Source organism: Juglans microcarpa x Juglans regia, chromosome 6S (assembly GCF_004785595.1).
Source record: "Juglans microcarpa x Juglans regia isolate MS1-56 chromosome 6S, Jm3101_v1.0, whole genome shotgun sequence".
NCBI classification, from domain to species: Eukaryota; Viridiplantae; Streptophyta; class Magnoliopsida; order Fagales; family Juglandaceae; genus Juglans; species Juglans microcarpa x Juglans regia.
The window spans coordinates 5,711,927-5,724,465 of record NC_054605.1 but is presented as its reverse complement, the minus strand read 5'-3'; positions in this window follow the sequence as shown (position 1 = coordinate 5,724,465).

Genomic DNA, 12,539 nt, shown 5'->3' with positions numbered 1-12,539 from the left:
TGGAAGATATGACATTATATTCATTTACTTTCTCAAATTTAATTTTAGAATCTATTTTCTCTTTACAAACCACAATTTTTATCTATAAAAATGAATATCAGATCTGAAGACGACACTATGTTCTCAAATAATAATGCAACAAACGATCACGTCAATGGCATGAAAAGCCTGTTTAAGTCATAATCATATATTCATAATCCTATAACTCAACAAAATCAAATCATTGCAAGATTTAATATAATTGTCTCAAACTTATAGTATCCAAAACAAATAGAGAATTGAATCCTAGAATCTTAAACAATAAAGTTTAATCCATGAATTGAAATAAATTCAAAGTATTTTCACCAATCAATTTCCGTCCTGAGCTTTACCCAAGATTTGTTCTCCATAGAAGAACTAAAAATAACAATGGTATTTTTTTCTTCTCTAGATATGTGTCTCCTCCCCTTAAAAAACTCTCCAATATCTTGCTAATGATATTCTTATATAGGGTAGGAAAGAAACCCTAATGTCTTCATGATTCCCGCATAAAAGATCATCTAAATTTTAAAACTCATCTTGACAGCCACGTACATGCTTCAGGAGTTCGAATTTAGAAATCCTTATTAGAGAAAAATTTGTATTCCTTTAAGATATATTTCCAATGCATCAAGAATCACATCAATCCGATATCTTTCCAACGTATCAAGAATCACATCAATCCTAAAGTATGTCAAGGTTGTCTCCTAGCGCGTTTTGGACTCTAATCCGAATTACTCTCAAACCCCATCATTATCTTTATTTGAAAAGTCCTACACTTTTTAAAAATTCTTAGGTTTTTCTAACATCTTGCCCACTTGAAAGTCCTATTTGAATTTGATTGGACTTTAACTTGCTATTTTGTAAAATTTGAAATTAAACATAAAAATCTGCTTAGGAGTTTTCCAAAGTAAACAAAAACTCAATCCAAGAAAACACACTAATTCTTATGATTTATATTAACATTTTAGTATTTTAGTTCAATAATAGGGTGTTTAGAGTGCACTTCCATGCACTCATCACACCCACCAACTTATTCATTGCTAGTCCGTAGCAATTTTCATACCAAAACAACGAAAGAGACCAATGAAAATCACACACAAAGGCCACCAAGTCACACTTTCCAGATTCACATATCAAAGCAATCTTAGAAATTCAATAACCCTATCACAAGCAATCCACAGTGTGTGTGCTTTCCAAACTATATCCATCTAACCATAAGCCCTAACACATGCAACATCAAGAACATCTGAAGCGAAAGGTTCAAATTCATAACTCATGGATATAAAAGTGTTTCGTGTGAGGATTCTCTCTATGGAGTTGACAATGGCGGTACACACACTCTCATGGGGAATTAGGCAATTATGTACAAGCAACAAGCAAACATTGATCTTATGATAGGAACACTAACAAATGAGACTTTCACCTACCTTTTCAAAAGTTTGCTTATTATCAGAATGGTCAACACAAAAGGTTGTAACATGGTTTAGGTTTGGGGCTATATGAAAAAAAAAAAGATGAAAATGATTCAAAAACTTTCAAGTACATACAAAGGGAATCTTATTAAATATCTCAGTAGACCATACTTCTCACTTGATGTACTCTCTAACTTTTTAGATCATTGAATAATAATGATTTTTCTTCTTCTTCCTCTTCTCTCTCTCTCTCTCTCTCTTGAGAAAACAAACACAAAAGAAAGAAAATGAAAATTTCACACCTTGTATACACTTAGAAGTAAAAAGGGTAGAAAAATCAGTGCATAGGGTATACTCCAATGTGGAGGTGCATGGATGATGTGGGCATATGAAAAGAAAAAGCTACATGTATTTATTGGCTCAAAGTTAGCTACTAGGGGTATATGATGGAAATGATTAGCTTGAAAGGCTCAAACGTTGATCTTAAGTTGACCTTCGTCATATCCCAAGTATATCCACCATCTTACCACAAACCATGTAATGATATTCTCAAAAGAAGTGCCCAATTCAACATAGTAATGAATGCTTATCACAATTTACTGCATTTGTAGGCTTTCAATCCTCTCCAAAACTCACATGAATACTTGAGCAAAAGAGTTACCTTGATACATGTGTCAAACCAGCATCTTACCATAAAGCTTGGATGAGTGCATTAGGGGTTCTGTGAATGCTTCAGCAAAAAATGATTATGGTGGGTTTGGTGAATTCACGAAGATGGCTATGAATGAGAATGAGCACACATGTGAAAATGATGTACGTGTGATGCAAACTAAAAAATTTTGACACATGAAAAGTCTTCTAATGGTTGAAAAGTCTTCTCAGTTGAAAACCCTGCTTGGTTGAAAAGTGTTGCCCAATACAATTGGGAATTATCCCTGCAATATTTGAGAATGAAAATATTATAAAATCATGCACAAATATATCTCAGTGTAAATAGATATTAAATTCAATAATATAAATTATATCTCATTATTTCTATTCACATTTTAGCAGTTTAATCCTATAATAAGGTATTTAGATTACACTTTTGCATACTCATCACACCCCCCAACTTACTCATTGCTAGTCCTTAGCAATTTTCATGCCAAAACAACGAAAGAGACCAAAGAAAATCGCACACAAAAGCAACCAAGTCACACTTTCTAGATTCACATATCAAAGCAATCTTAGGAATTCAATAACCCTATCACAAGCAATCCACCTATAGCAATCCACAGAGTGTGTGTGTGTTAGTTCCAAACTATATCCATCTAACTAGAAGCCCTGACACATGCAACATCAATAACATCTCAAGCGATAGGTTTAACTCCATAACTTACGGGTATGAAAGTATTTCGTATGAGGATTCTCTCCATGGAGTTGAAACTGGGTGTACACACACTCTCATGGGGAATTAGGCAATTATGTACAAGCAACAAGCAATCATTGATCTTATGATAGAAATACTAACAAATGCGACTTCTACCACTCTTTCCAAAAGCTTACTTAGAACCAAAACGGTCAACACAAAAGGTTGTAACGTGGCTTGGGTTCGGAGCTAAATGAAAAAAAAAATAAAAAATGATTCAAAAACTTCCAAGTACATACAAATGGAATCTTATTAAATATCTCAGTAGACCACACTTCTCACTTGATGTACTCTCTAACTTTTCAGATCATCGAATAATAATGTTTTTCCTTCTTCTTCCTCTTTTTTTTTTTTTTTTTTTTTTTTTTTTTCCAACAATTTCATGAGCAAACACACGCCACTTTGGTATTCTTGCCATTCTACCCAACCTTGATTTTTTTTTTTTTGAATCCAACACAAAGGAAAGAAAATGCAAATTCTACACCTAGTATACACTTGGAAGTAAAAATGGTAGAAAAATTAGTGTATAAGCTATACTCCAATGTGGAGAGGCATGGATGATGTGAGCATACGAAAAGAAAAAGGTACATGTGTTTATTGGCTCAAAATTGGCTATTAGGGGTCTATGATGGAAAGGGTTAGCTTGAAAGGCTCAACCGTTGATCTTTAGTTGACCTTCATCATATCCCAAGTATATCCACCATTAATGGTATTCTCAAAAGAAGTGCCCATTTCAATAGATCAATGAACGCTTATCACAATTTACTGTATTTGTAGGCTCTCAATCCTCTCCAAAACTCACATGAATACTTAAGTAAAAGAGTTCTCTAGCTACATATGTCAAACCATCATCTTACCACAAAACTTGGATGAGTGCATTAGGGGTTCTATGAATACTTCAGCAAAAAAATGATTATGGTGGGTTTGGTAAATTCACAAAGATGGCTATGAATGAGAATGAGTACACATGTGTAAAGCATGCACGTGTGATGCAAATTAAAAAAATTTGACACATGAAAATATGCCACAGAGTTCCAACAAGCTTTTTAAATATTGAATTTGCACCACCACCCCTAACTTAAATGAAACATTGTCCTTAATGTTTAAGAATTAAATTTGGATGGAGAGTAACTAAAAATGGTAGGATACACCTGATGAGTGACGTGGGTAATGCGCTAGGCACCAAAAATGATAACCTGAAATGACAAAATGAAACTAACCTGCAAACAAAAATAAAGAAAACAACAACAAACAAAAAGGAAAAGAAAGAAAATAAGAGAAAACAAAAATAAAACAAAACAAATAAAGAAAAACATACATGCATGGTATGGTTAAGGTCGATAGACCAGATCCACAAGTGGAATGTCTTCCACTTCCGGAACTTACTTGTCAATTAATACTTTAAGGCGTTGACTATTTACTTTAAAGATCCAACCATCCTTAGGATCCTCTATTTCTACCATCCCATTTACAAAAATATTCTTCACTACAAAAGGGTCGTTCCACCTAGACCAAAGTTTTCTTGGGTGCTTATGGAGTCTAGAATCATATAAGAACACTCGATCATTAGGCTTAAACGTTTTTCTCAAAATAGTTTTATTATAAAATGCTTTCATTTTAACCTTATAGATTCTAGAGTTCTCATAAGCATCATTTCTCAACTCCTCTAACTCGGTCAACTGAAATTTTCTAAACTTAACTGCTTATTCCATGTGAAAATTAAAATGATTGATTGCCCAATAAACTCGATGCTTGATCTCCACAAGTAAGTGGCAAGGCTTTCCAAAAACAAGCCTATAAAGTGACATGCCTAAGAGAGTTTTGAAAGCTGTACGGTAGGCCCAAAGCGCATCAACTAGTCTCAAAGACCAATTTTTGCAATCCGGATTGACCCCCTTTTCTAAAATTTGCTTAATTTTCCTATTTGCAGGTTCTACTTGTCCACTTGTCTAGGGGTGGTAGGAAGTAGAGATCTTATGTACCACCCCATATTTTTTCATCAAAGCTTCAAAAGAACGTTGTAAAAATACATACCCTGGTCACTAATGATAGCTCGTGGTCTACCAAATCGAGATAACACATTCTCTTTGAGAAATTTAATTACCGTCCTATTATCATTGCTCCTGCAAACTGTTGCCTCTACCCATTTTGACACATAATCTACTGCCACAATAATATATTGATATCCAAAAGAAGACGGAAATGTGTAATAGCCCGCTAGAAATTCACTGGTAGAATTTCTATTGACTTTAGGAACCTCATAAAAACTCCATAAGTTTTTACAAATCGACCAATCGCACAGGTTTTAGTCTGTTAACATAGTCAGTATTATCACTCACTATGGTGCTAGAAATATAAGTTTAATTATTTGAGGTATTTAGAAGTGTTAGAATGTGTTTTGGTCTACGCTATTAGACTCAGGTGATTATTTAGGATTTTATAGCGCAATAAGTCAATAACCCATTTTCATAATTTTGGACGAAACTGTTGTTCGAAATTGTAAAATTATTTTTAGGGATACTTCAGGGTTGAATTTCGGTAAACAATTTTCACTATAGGTTAATATGAATATTTATAATTTTTCAGTACTAAGTTTATTACACATATTTTGGAGTGAATAATAGTCTCAATAAGCGCACCCAGTGCAGTATTTTCAAAGTCATAGTGTGGAATGTCCAAATTAGATTAGAGAAGTTTTGTTTGAACATTTGGCAAGATTTTAACCACACATAGTGAATAATATTAGACACTTGGCACAATGAGGAACCATTAGACAGATTTGTGAAGGAAATCAAGGTGTGAGATCATGTCACCTAAGCAAAACCTTCTTTCATCTGATCAACCAAATTGTTTCAGATCAAAAAGGGTTTTAACCCTAGTGAAACCCTATATGGTTGGGATCTAATTAAAATCCCAAAAGCTTGGTTGAAACTGAAACTCTATACGGTTTCCCAAACCCTAACGTTGGCCTCCAAACCCTTTCTAACCCGATTTCTAGTATTGTATTTAATCACTTGATTAAATCACTTTCACATGTTATAAATTAACCAAATCCTTGTTATGACATCATTATCCAACCTTTTAAGCCTTGAAAATTTGATTGGGTCAAGAAAAATTAGATTTGGGCTTGATAGTATCTCAAACCCTAACCAAACCTCCTTTAAACCCCAAATTGAGGCACACTTGGTTGGGGCCCACCAAGGCCCACGAATTTGGCCACCTTGGCAAAGTTTCTTGAAGAAGTTTTCTCCCCACATGGCAGACCATCCACTGCCATTGGCTGCACCCAATAGTGCCTTGATGTGAAGGAGAAGTCCACTCCATCAACCTCTATCTCTCACAGCTACTGCAGGCAGTGAATATCTTTTATGACTCCATCATAAAAGTTGTATGTCTTTGAGTCTAGTTTCTGTGAATATCTTATTATCTCATTTCATCAATCAAAAGTATTTTTAACCATGGAAAGGTCATTCTAGGCGTGAAACTGGAGAGCATGATATGTTTTGGAATTTTTAACTAAGCTAATGGACATATCTTGGTCCAAAAATTTTTTGGAGTGTTGTTAGCATGTGTTTATGAATGTTCATTGAGGTTTTGTTGCATGAATAAAACTTGTGATGATAGATTTCCTTCGATTTAGAAACTTGAAAACTAGAAGTGGAAAAATAGTTTTTATTTTGTGAAAGTTTAAATATTTTGTGGTTTAATCTTATTCCAAAGGTTTTGATATTTTTATATGATGATCCTAAGCCTCTTATATACATGTTAGGATGTTATTTTAAAAATATTTAGTATTAATTTTAAAGATATGATTTTTTATGCAAGAAGATTTCGGTTAGGCCTAAGATTTGATGTTTTTTTAGTTAGATCCATGTTTTTTTGAATTTTAGCCATGTGATTTTAAGTTTGATGGTTGGATCTTCTTTAGGACACATTTTTAAACCCTGTGATGTTTTAGTTTGAAGATCAAATGTCTTTAAGCCAAGGATCAAGAGATTGATTAGAGTTAGTTGAGAGAAAATTTTATGTTTTGGACTAAGTGTAAAACCAAAAACTCCAAGTATTGTTTTGTGATTTTTGGTGACTTTTATTTGATGATTTAAAGCATGGTTATCTTTGGATGATGTTATGAATATGTTAGAAGTAAGATTTGATTTTTTGAGAATTCTTGAAAATGTTTTTATTAAGGTCAAAACTTCTGACTTAAGGTGTTTACTTTTTGTTAAAAAGTTTGGGTCTTTTTACAAAAAGTTTGGTGTTGATGATTAACTTTTTCTTGATGGATATTTTAAGTGTGTTTTTAAACATAGGATATGAAGATATTTTTTATAAAATTTTGGTTTAATCATGAGTTTTGAAGATGGAAGAAATTGCAAATCAAAATCAAGAGAAATGGCCTATGAATGTTTCGGCCATAGTGAGTTTTCCATAGTTGTGAAGAGTTTTAAATTTTTCTGAATTGATATTTGAGTTTAGGACAAAATTTATATGAGGAATGTAAATTTTGGTAATTTTTAGAGTTAGAATGTGAAATTCTTAAGTTAGGGGTAAAATGATCATTTTCTCACATGTAGAGGGTAAAATAGTCATTTTATTCTAAGTTTTTCACATTTCTAATTGTTAGTAAATTAATTTCTAACTTTTAGAATACACTCTAACAGTTCTTCGTATTTCGCACTTTATTCTCGTAGAATGCGACTATCGAGGTAAGTTAGCTCTTAACTTACTATCAGTTTACTATGTATGTGTGACGGGTAAGAGAACTACAATTTATTTTCATATGTTTATCTAATACACGAATTATTCTATCATGAAATACTTATCGGTTACACAATATATTCTATCTCATGTTACTATCTATTGCAAGTATGTCACATTACGTATGCCATCTATTACATGTATGCCATGTCATGTAATATTTACTATCACATATTATGCCATGTTACGAAATATTTTCTATTACATGTTGTGCCATGTTACAAAATATTGTCTTACGTTCATGTCACGTTACGCTACGTCAAGATTTCTGTCTTTTCGTATTCATGTTATCTGTCTCGAATACAATTTGTGTAGCTCGAGAACAGTCTTGTTAAGTTATTCATGTCAATCATGACCTTAAGCGTTAGAATGAGGTAATATCCTAGTGAAACTCTTTTGTTCACGCTGAAGTATCTAAATAGGTGTGAAATTTCCTACATTGACGAAGTATAGTCAACAAATTCAAATGGGGCCTAACTAGCTGGTCACTAGAGCGCGCCAGACACTAACGCCGATGGAGCCACACTTTTTTTTATGTGTGTCCATAATAAGTGTGGCACAAATAATTCATGGGGCCACAACAACTATGGAACATACACTACGTGAGACATAGCAATTGTGATAAGTAGAATATATGGGGCCACAACAACTATGGAGTACGTATTAATGCACTTGCAGCTGGTATAGACACTTGTGTTGTGATTCAGTAATCGGCAGGGACACACGGCTTAAGGGGACCCGTGTAGCACCCATATGGTCACTTTATTAATCAAGTCTACTGAATAATATTTCAAGTTCATCTAATTCACGTTCAAGTCATGTTTCACATTATGTTATGTTCAAGTTTACGTTCACGTTCACGTTCACGTCAAGTTTCAAGTTCATGTCAATCATGGTAACCCCATGAGATAAGATCGCGCAATCATGGTAACCCCATGAGATAAGAATACACAATCATGGTAACCCATGAGATAAGATTACGCAATCATGATAGCCCCATGAGATAAGACTACAAGTTCATGTTTACGTCATGTTATGTTCACGTTGATGTTATGTTCAAGTTCACGTTCATGTTATGTCATGTTCACGTTCACGTTATGTTATGCTTAGGTTCATATTATGTTCAAGTTCATGTTTAAATTATATATGTTCACGTTCATGCGATATTTCAAGTCCATGTTATATTTTAAGTTCACGTACATGCCATGTCACGTTAAGCTAAGTTTCAGTTCAATTCAAGTTATGTCATTTATGCCATGCCATATGTCAAGTTATACTATGCTTACTTATGACTTTGATTATGCATTCATGCTTTTACTGCCATGCATGCATCATTAACTTGTGTGGAAGTTTTCTGTTAACTTGCTGATATTTGTAATCAAATCTCACCGTGGTAGTCCAAACTACCATTCCCTCTGAATGGTAGGCGATGTGTCAGGATCAGAGCAGGAAGCAGATACTGATAGACTAGAGGAGGTTGACTAGATGTTGTAGATGCAACACAGAGCTTGCAGCCTCCATAGTTAGGTCTTTGGATAGTATTCTGGCATCGTTAGTCAAGTTACGTGAGTTACTCAACGAACTAGCCCAATAGTGTATTTTGGCAATGTAATTATGGAGTCAAGTCTCTGTTATTTTGAGATTACAGTCTTCTGAGACCCGTGCGGTAATTGTGTATGTTTATTTTGTTAAGTATGCATGGATTATGTTTTAACTATTTGGGATATTATAAGTTTGGTGCATAATATTGCTAAAAAAAAAAATATTCGCTTCGAATATTGTATAATGCTATATGCATGTTAGGAATATTGCATCTTATATGTCACGAACGAGGCATATAATCTTGTGTTGCATGATGTCCGTCCGATCCCAAGCGGAATCTGTGGGCGTCACAAAATGGTCCCATAAAATCAATGCCCCAACAATAAAAAATTTTAATCACTAAAATTGGTTTTAAGGGCATCATATTACGACGGGACATAACTCCTAACTTTTGGCACTTTTCACAAGAGCGACAATAGATATTTGCATCCTTAAACAAGGTGGGCCAATAAAATCCACACTGCAAAATTTTTCCAGCGGTTTTCTTCATTGACTAGTGGCCCCCCAAACTTGGGAGTAACAAAATTCCAAGATGCTAGCAATCTCTTCATCAAGGATGCAACAACTTAAAATTTTGTCAGGGCAGTATTTAAAAAAGAACAGGGTCATCCCAATAGAAATTACATACCTCAGTCATGAACTTCCTCTTGTCTTGATCACTCCAATCCACTGGTATCTCTCTTACAGCCAAATAATTCACAATATGAGCAAACCATGGTAGAGAAGTAATAGAAAGTAAATGTTCATTAGAAAAATATCCCTGATTGACAAGTGGTCAAAGGTGTCCTCAAATGTGAGTCTTGAGAGATAGTCAGTTACTACGTTCTCCACTCCTTTCTTGTCTTTGATGGTGATGTCAAATTCCTGCAAAAGTAAAATCCACCATATTAGTCGGGCCTTAGCATCCTTCTTTGTAAGAAAGTACTTAAGGGCTGTATGATCTATGAAAATAATAACAAGAGAACCAATCAAGTAAGTACAAAACTTATCCAAAGCAAACAATACAGCTAGCAACTCTTTTTCAGTGGTGGAGTAATTCATCTGAGCACTATTTAGAGTTCTACTAGCATAGTAAATGACAAAAGGCTTCCCCTCCCTTCGCTGTCCAAGAACAGCACCTACAGCAAAATCGCTAGCATCACACGATCTCAAAAGGTAAAGTCCAATTAGGTGGCTACATTATGGGTGTTGTGGTAAGCTTGCCAATTAGCGTTTTAAATGCCTCTTGACAAGCTTGTGTCCACTCAAATGGGACATATTTAACTAGGAGGTCACATAGTGGTCTAGATATGGTGGAAAAAATCTTTATGAACCTCCTATAAAAGTCTGCATGACCAAGAAAGGATCTCACATCCTTTACTGTCCTAGGTGTAGGCCACTTAGAGATTAATTCAATCTTAGATTGATCAACCTCTATCACCCCTAGAAGAAATAATATGCTCTAAGACAATACCTGAAGGTACCATAAAGTGACATTTTTCCCAATTCAAAACCAATTCCTTCTCCTCAAAACGAGTCAACACTCTCTCCAAATTCAATAAGCATGCATCAAAAGAAGATCCAAAAACAGTCAACTCATCCATAAAAACTTCCATGCAATTTTCAACCATGTCATTAAAAATGTTCATCATGCAACGTTGAAAACTAGCATGTGCATTACACAGTCCAAATGGTATTCAACGAAAAGCATAAGTACCAAAAGGACAAGTGAAAGTGGTTTTATCCTAGTCTTCTAATGCAATTTCAATTTGCTAATAACTAGAATAACCATTCAAGAAACAATAGAAAGGATGACCAGCCATACGCTCAAGAATTTGATCAATAAAAGGAAGAGGAAAATGGTCTTTCCGGGTGGCAACATTCAATTTTCTGTAATCAATGCACATCCACCACCCAGTCACAAGTTTTGTAGGGACTAACTCTCTGAGGTCATTCTTCACCATAGTAACACTTGACTTTTTAGGAACAATCTGTGCAGGATTTATCCATTTACTATCAGCAATAGGATAATGATTCCTGCCTCTAATTATTTCAATACTTTATTTTTCACCACTTCTTTCATAGTGGGATTAAGCCTGCGTTGGGGGTCTCTACGAGGGCTAGTTCCTTCCTCCAAATTAATTTTATGAGAATAGACCAGGGAACTAACAACTTTTATATCAGTAATGCTCCAACCTAAGGCTGACTTAAGCTCACTTAGGATCTGAATTAATTTCTCACCTTCAGACTCAGACAATTCAGATGAGATTATAACAAGAAAAGTATCATCTGGATCAAAGAAAGCATGCTTTAAACCCTTAGGCAGAGGCTTCAATTCAACTTTGGGTGCTTCCATACTTGAAGGAATTTGTTTTTCACTTCTCTCAAGCTCCAGTTGCTATGCCTGAGTGCCATAATCTTGAGTTCTATAAAAAATAGCACAAATATCAACTACATGAGATGAATCACTGATAGAATCAAACTCAGAATTAACAATAAAATACTCGAGGGGATCGAAATCATGAGCTATAGAAATTTCCTTATCCGTGAGTGAGTCAATCATGTATATCTGGTGATTTTCGTCATCATCTTCTGGTTGTTTTGCAATATGGAAGATATTCACCTAGAAGGTCATGTTTCCAAAAGACAGCTTCATGAGCCCATTCCTACAATTAATAAGAGCATTAGCAGTGGCAAGGAAAGGTCTACCTAAAATCAAAAGAATTTTAGAAGTTGTATCAACAATAGAGCTAGTGTCAAGGATTAGGAAATCAACAGGATGATAAAATTTGTCAATTTGAATTAGAACATCCTTAACCACACCTCGGGGTACTTTGACTGAACGGTCAGCCAATTGCAATACCACAGTGGTTGGTTTGATTTCTCCTAACCCCAACTGCAAATAAATAATATGGCATTAGATTCACGCTAGCTCCTAAATCTTGCAAAGCTTGTTCAAACTCATGATTTGCAATGCTACATGCAAGGGTTGGACAACCAGGATCCTTGTACTTGGGAGGAATCCGCTGTCAATTAGAGCACTAACTTGCTCTGTCAGGAGCGTTGTCTTCTTCACATGGTGCTTTCTCTTAACTGCACACAAATCCTTAAGAGCTTTTGCATAAGTAGGAACTTGTTTAATCACATGCAAAAGAGGAAGATTGATTTTTACCTGCCTTAGATTCTCTAGATTTTCATTGTCAAGATCCAGAGTTCACTTGCTTGATTTTAAAGCTTGAGGGAATGGTACCTCATCAGGATCTTTCTGTTAGAACTCACCATTACACATCATATCCACAAATTGACGATCTTTAGGTGTAAGTCCCTCATAAAAATCACTCACTAAGCGCCAATTCTCA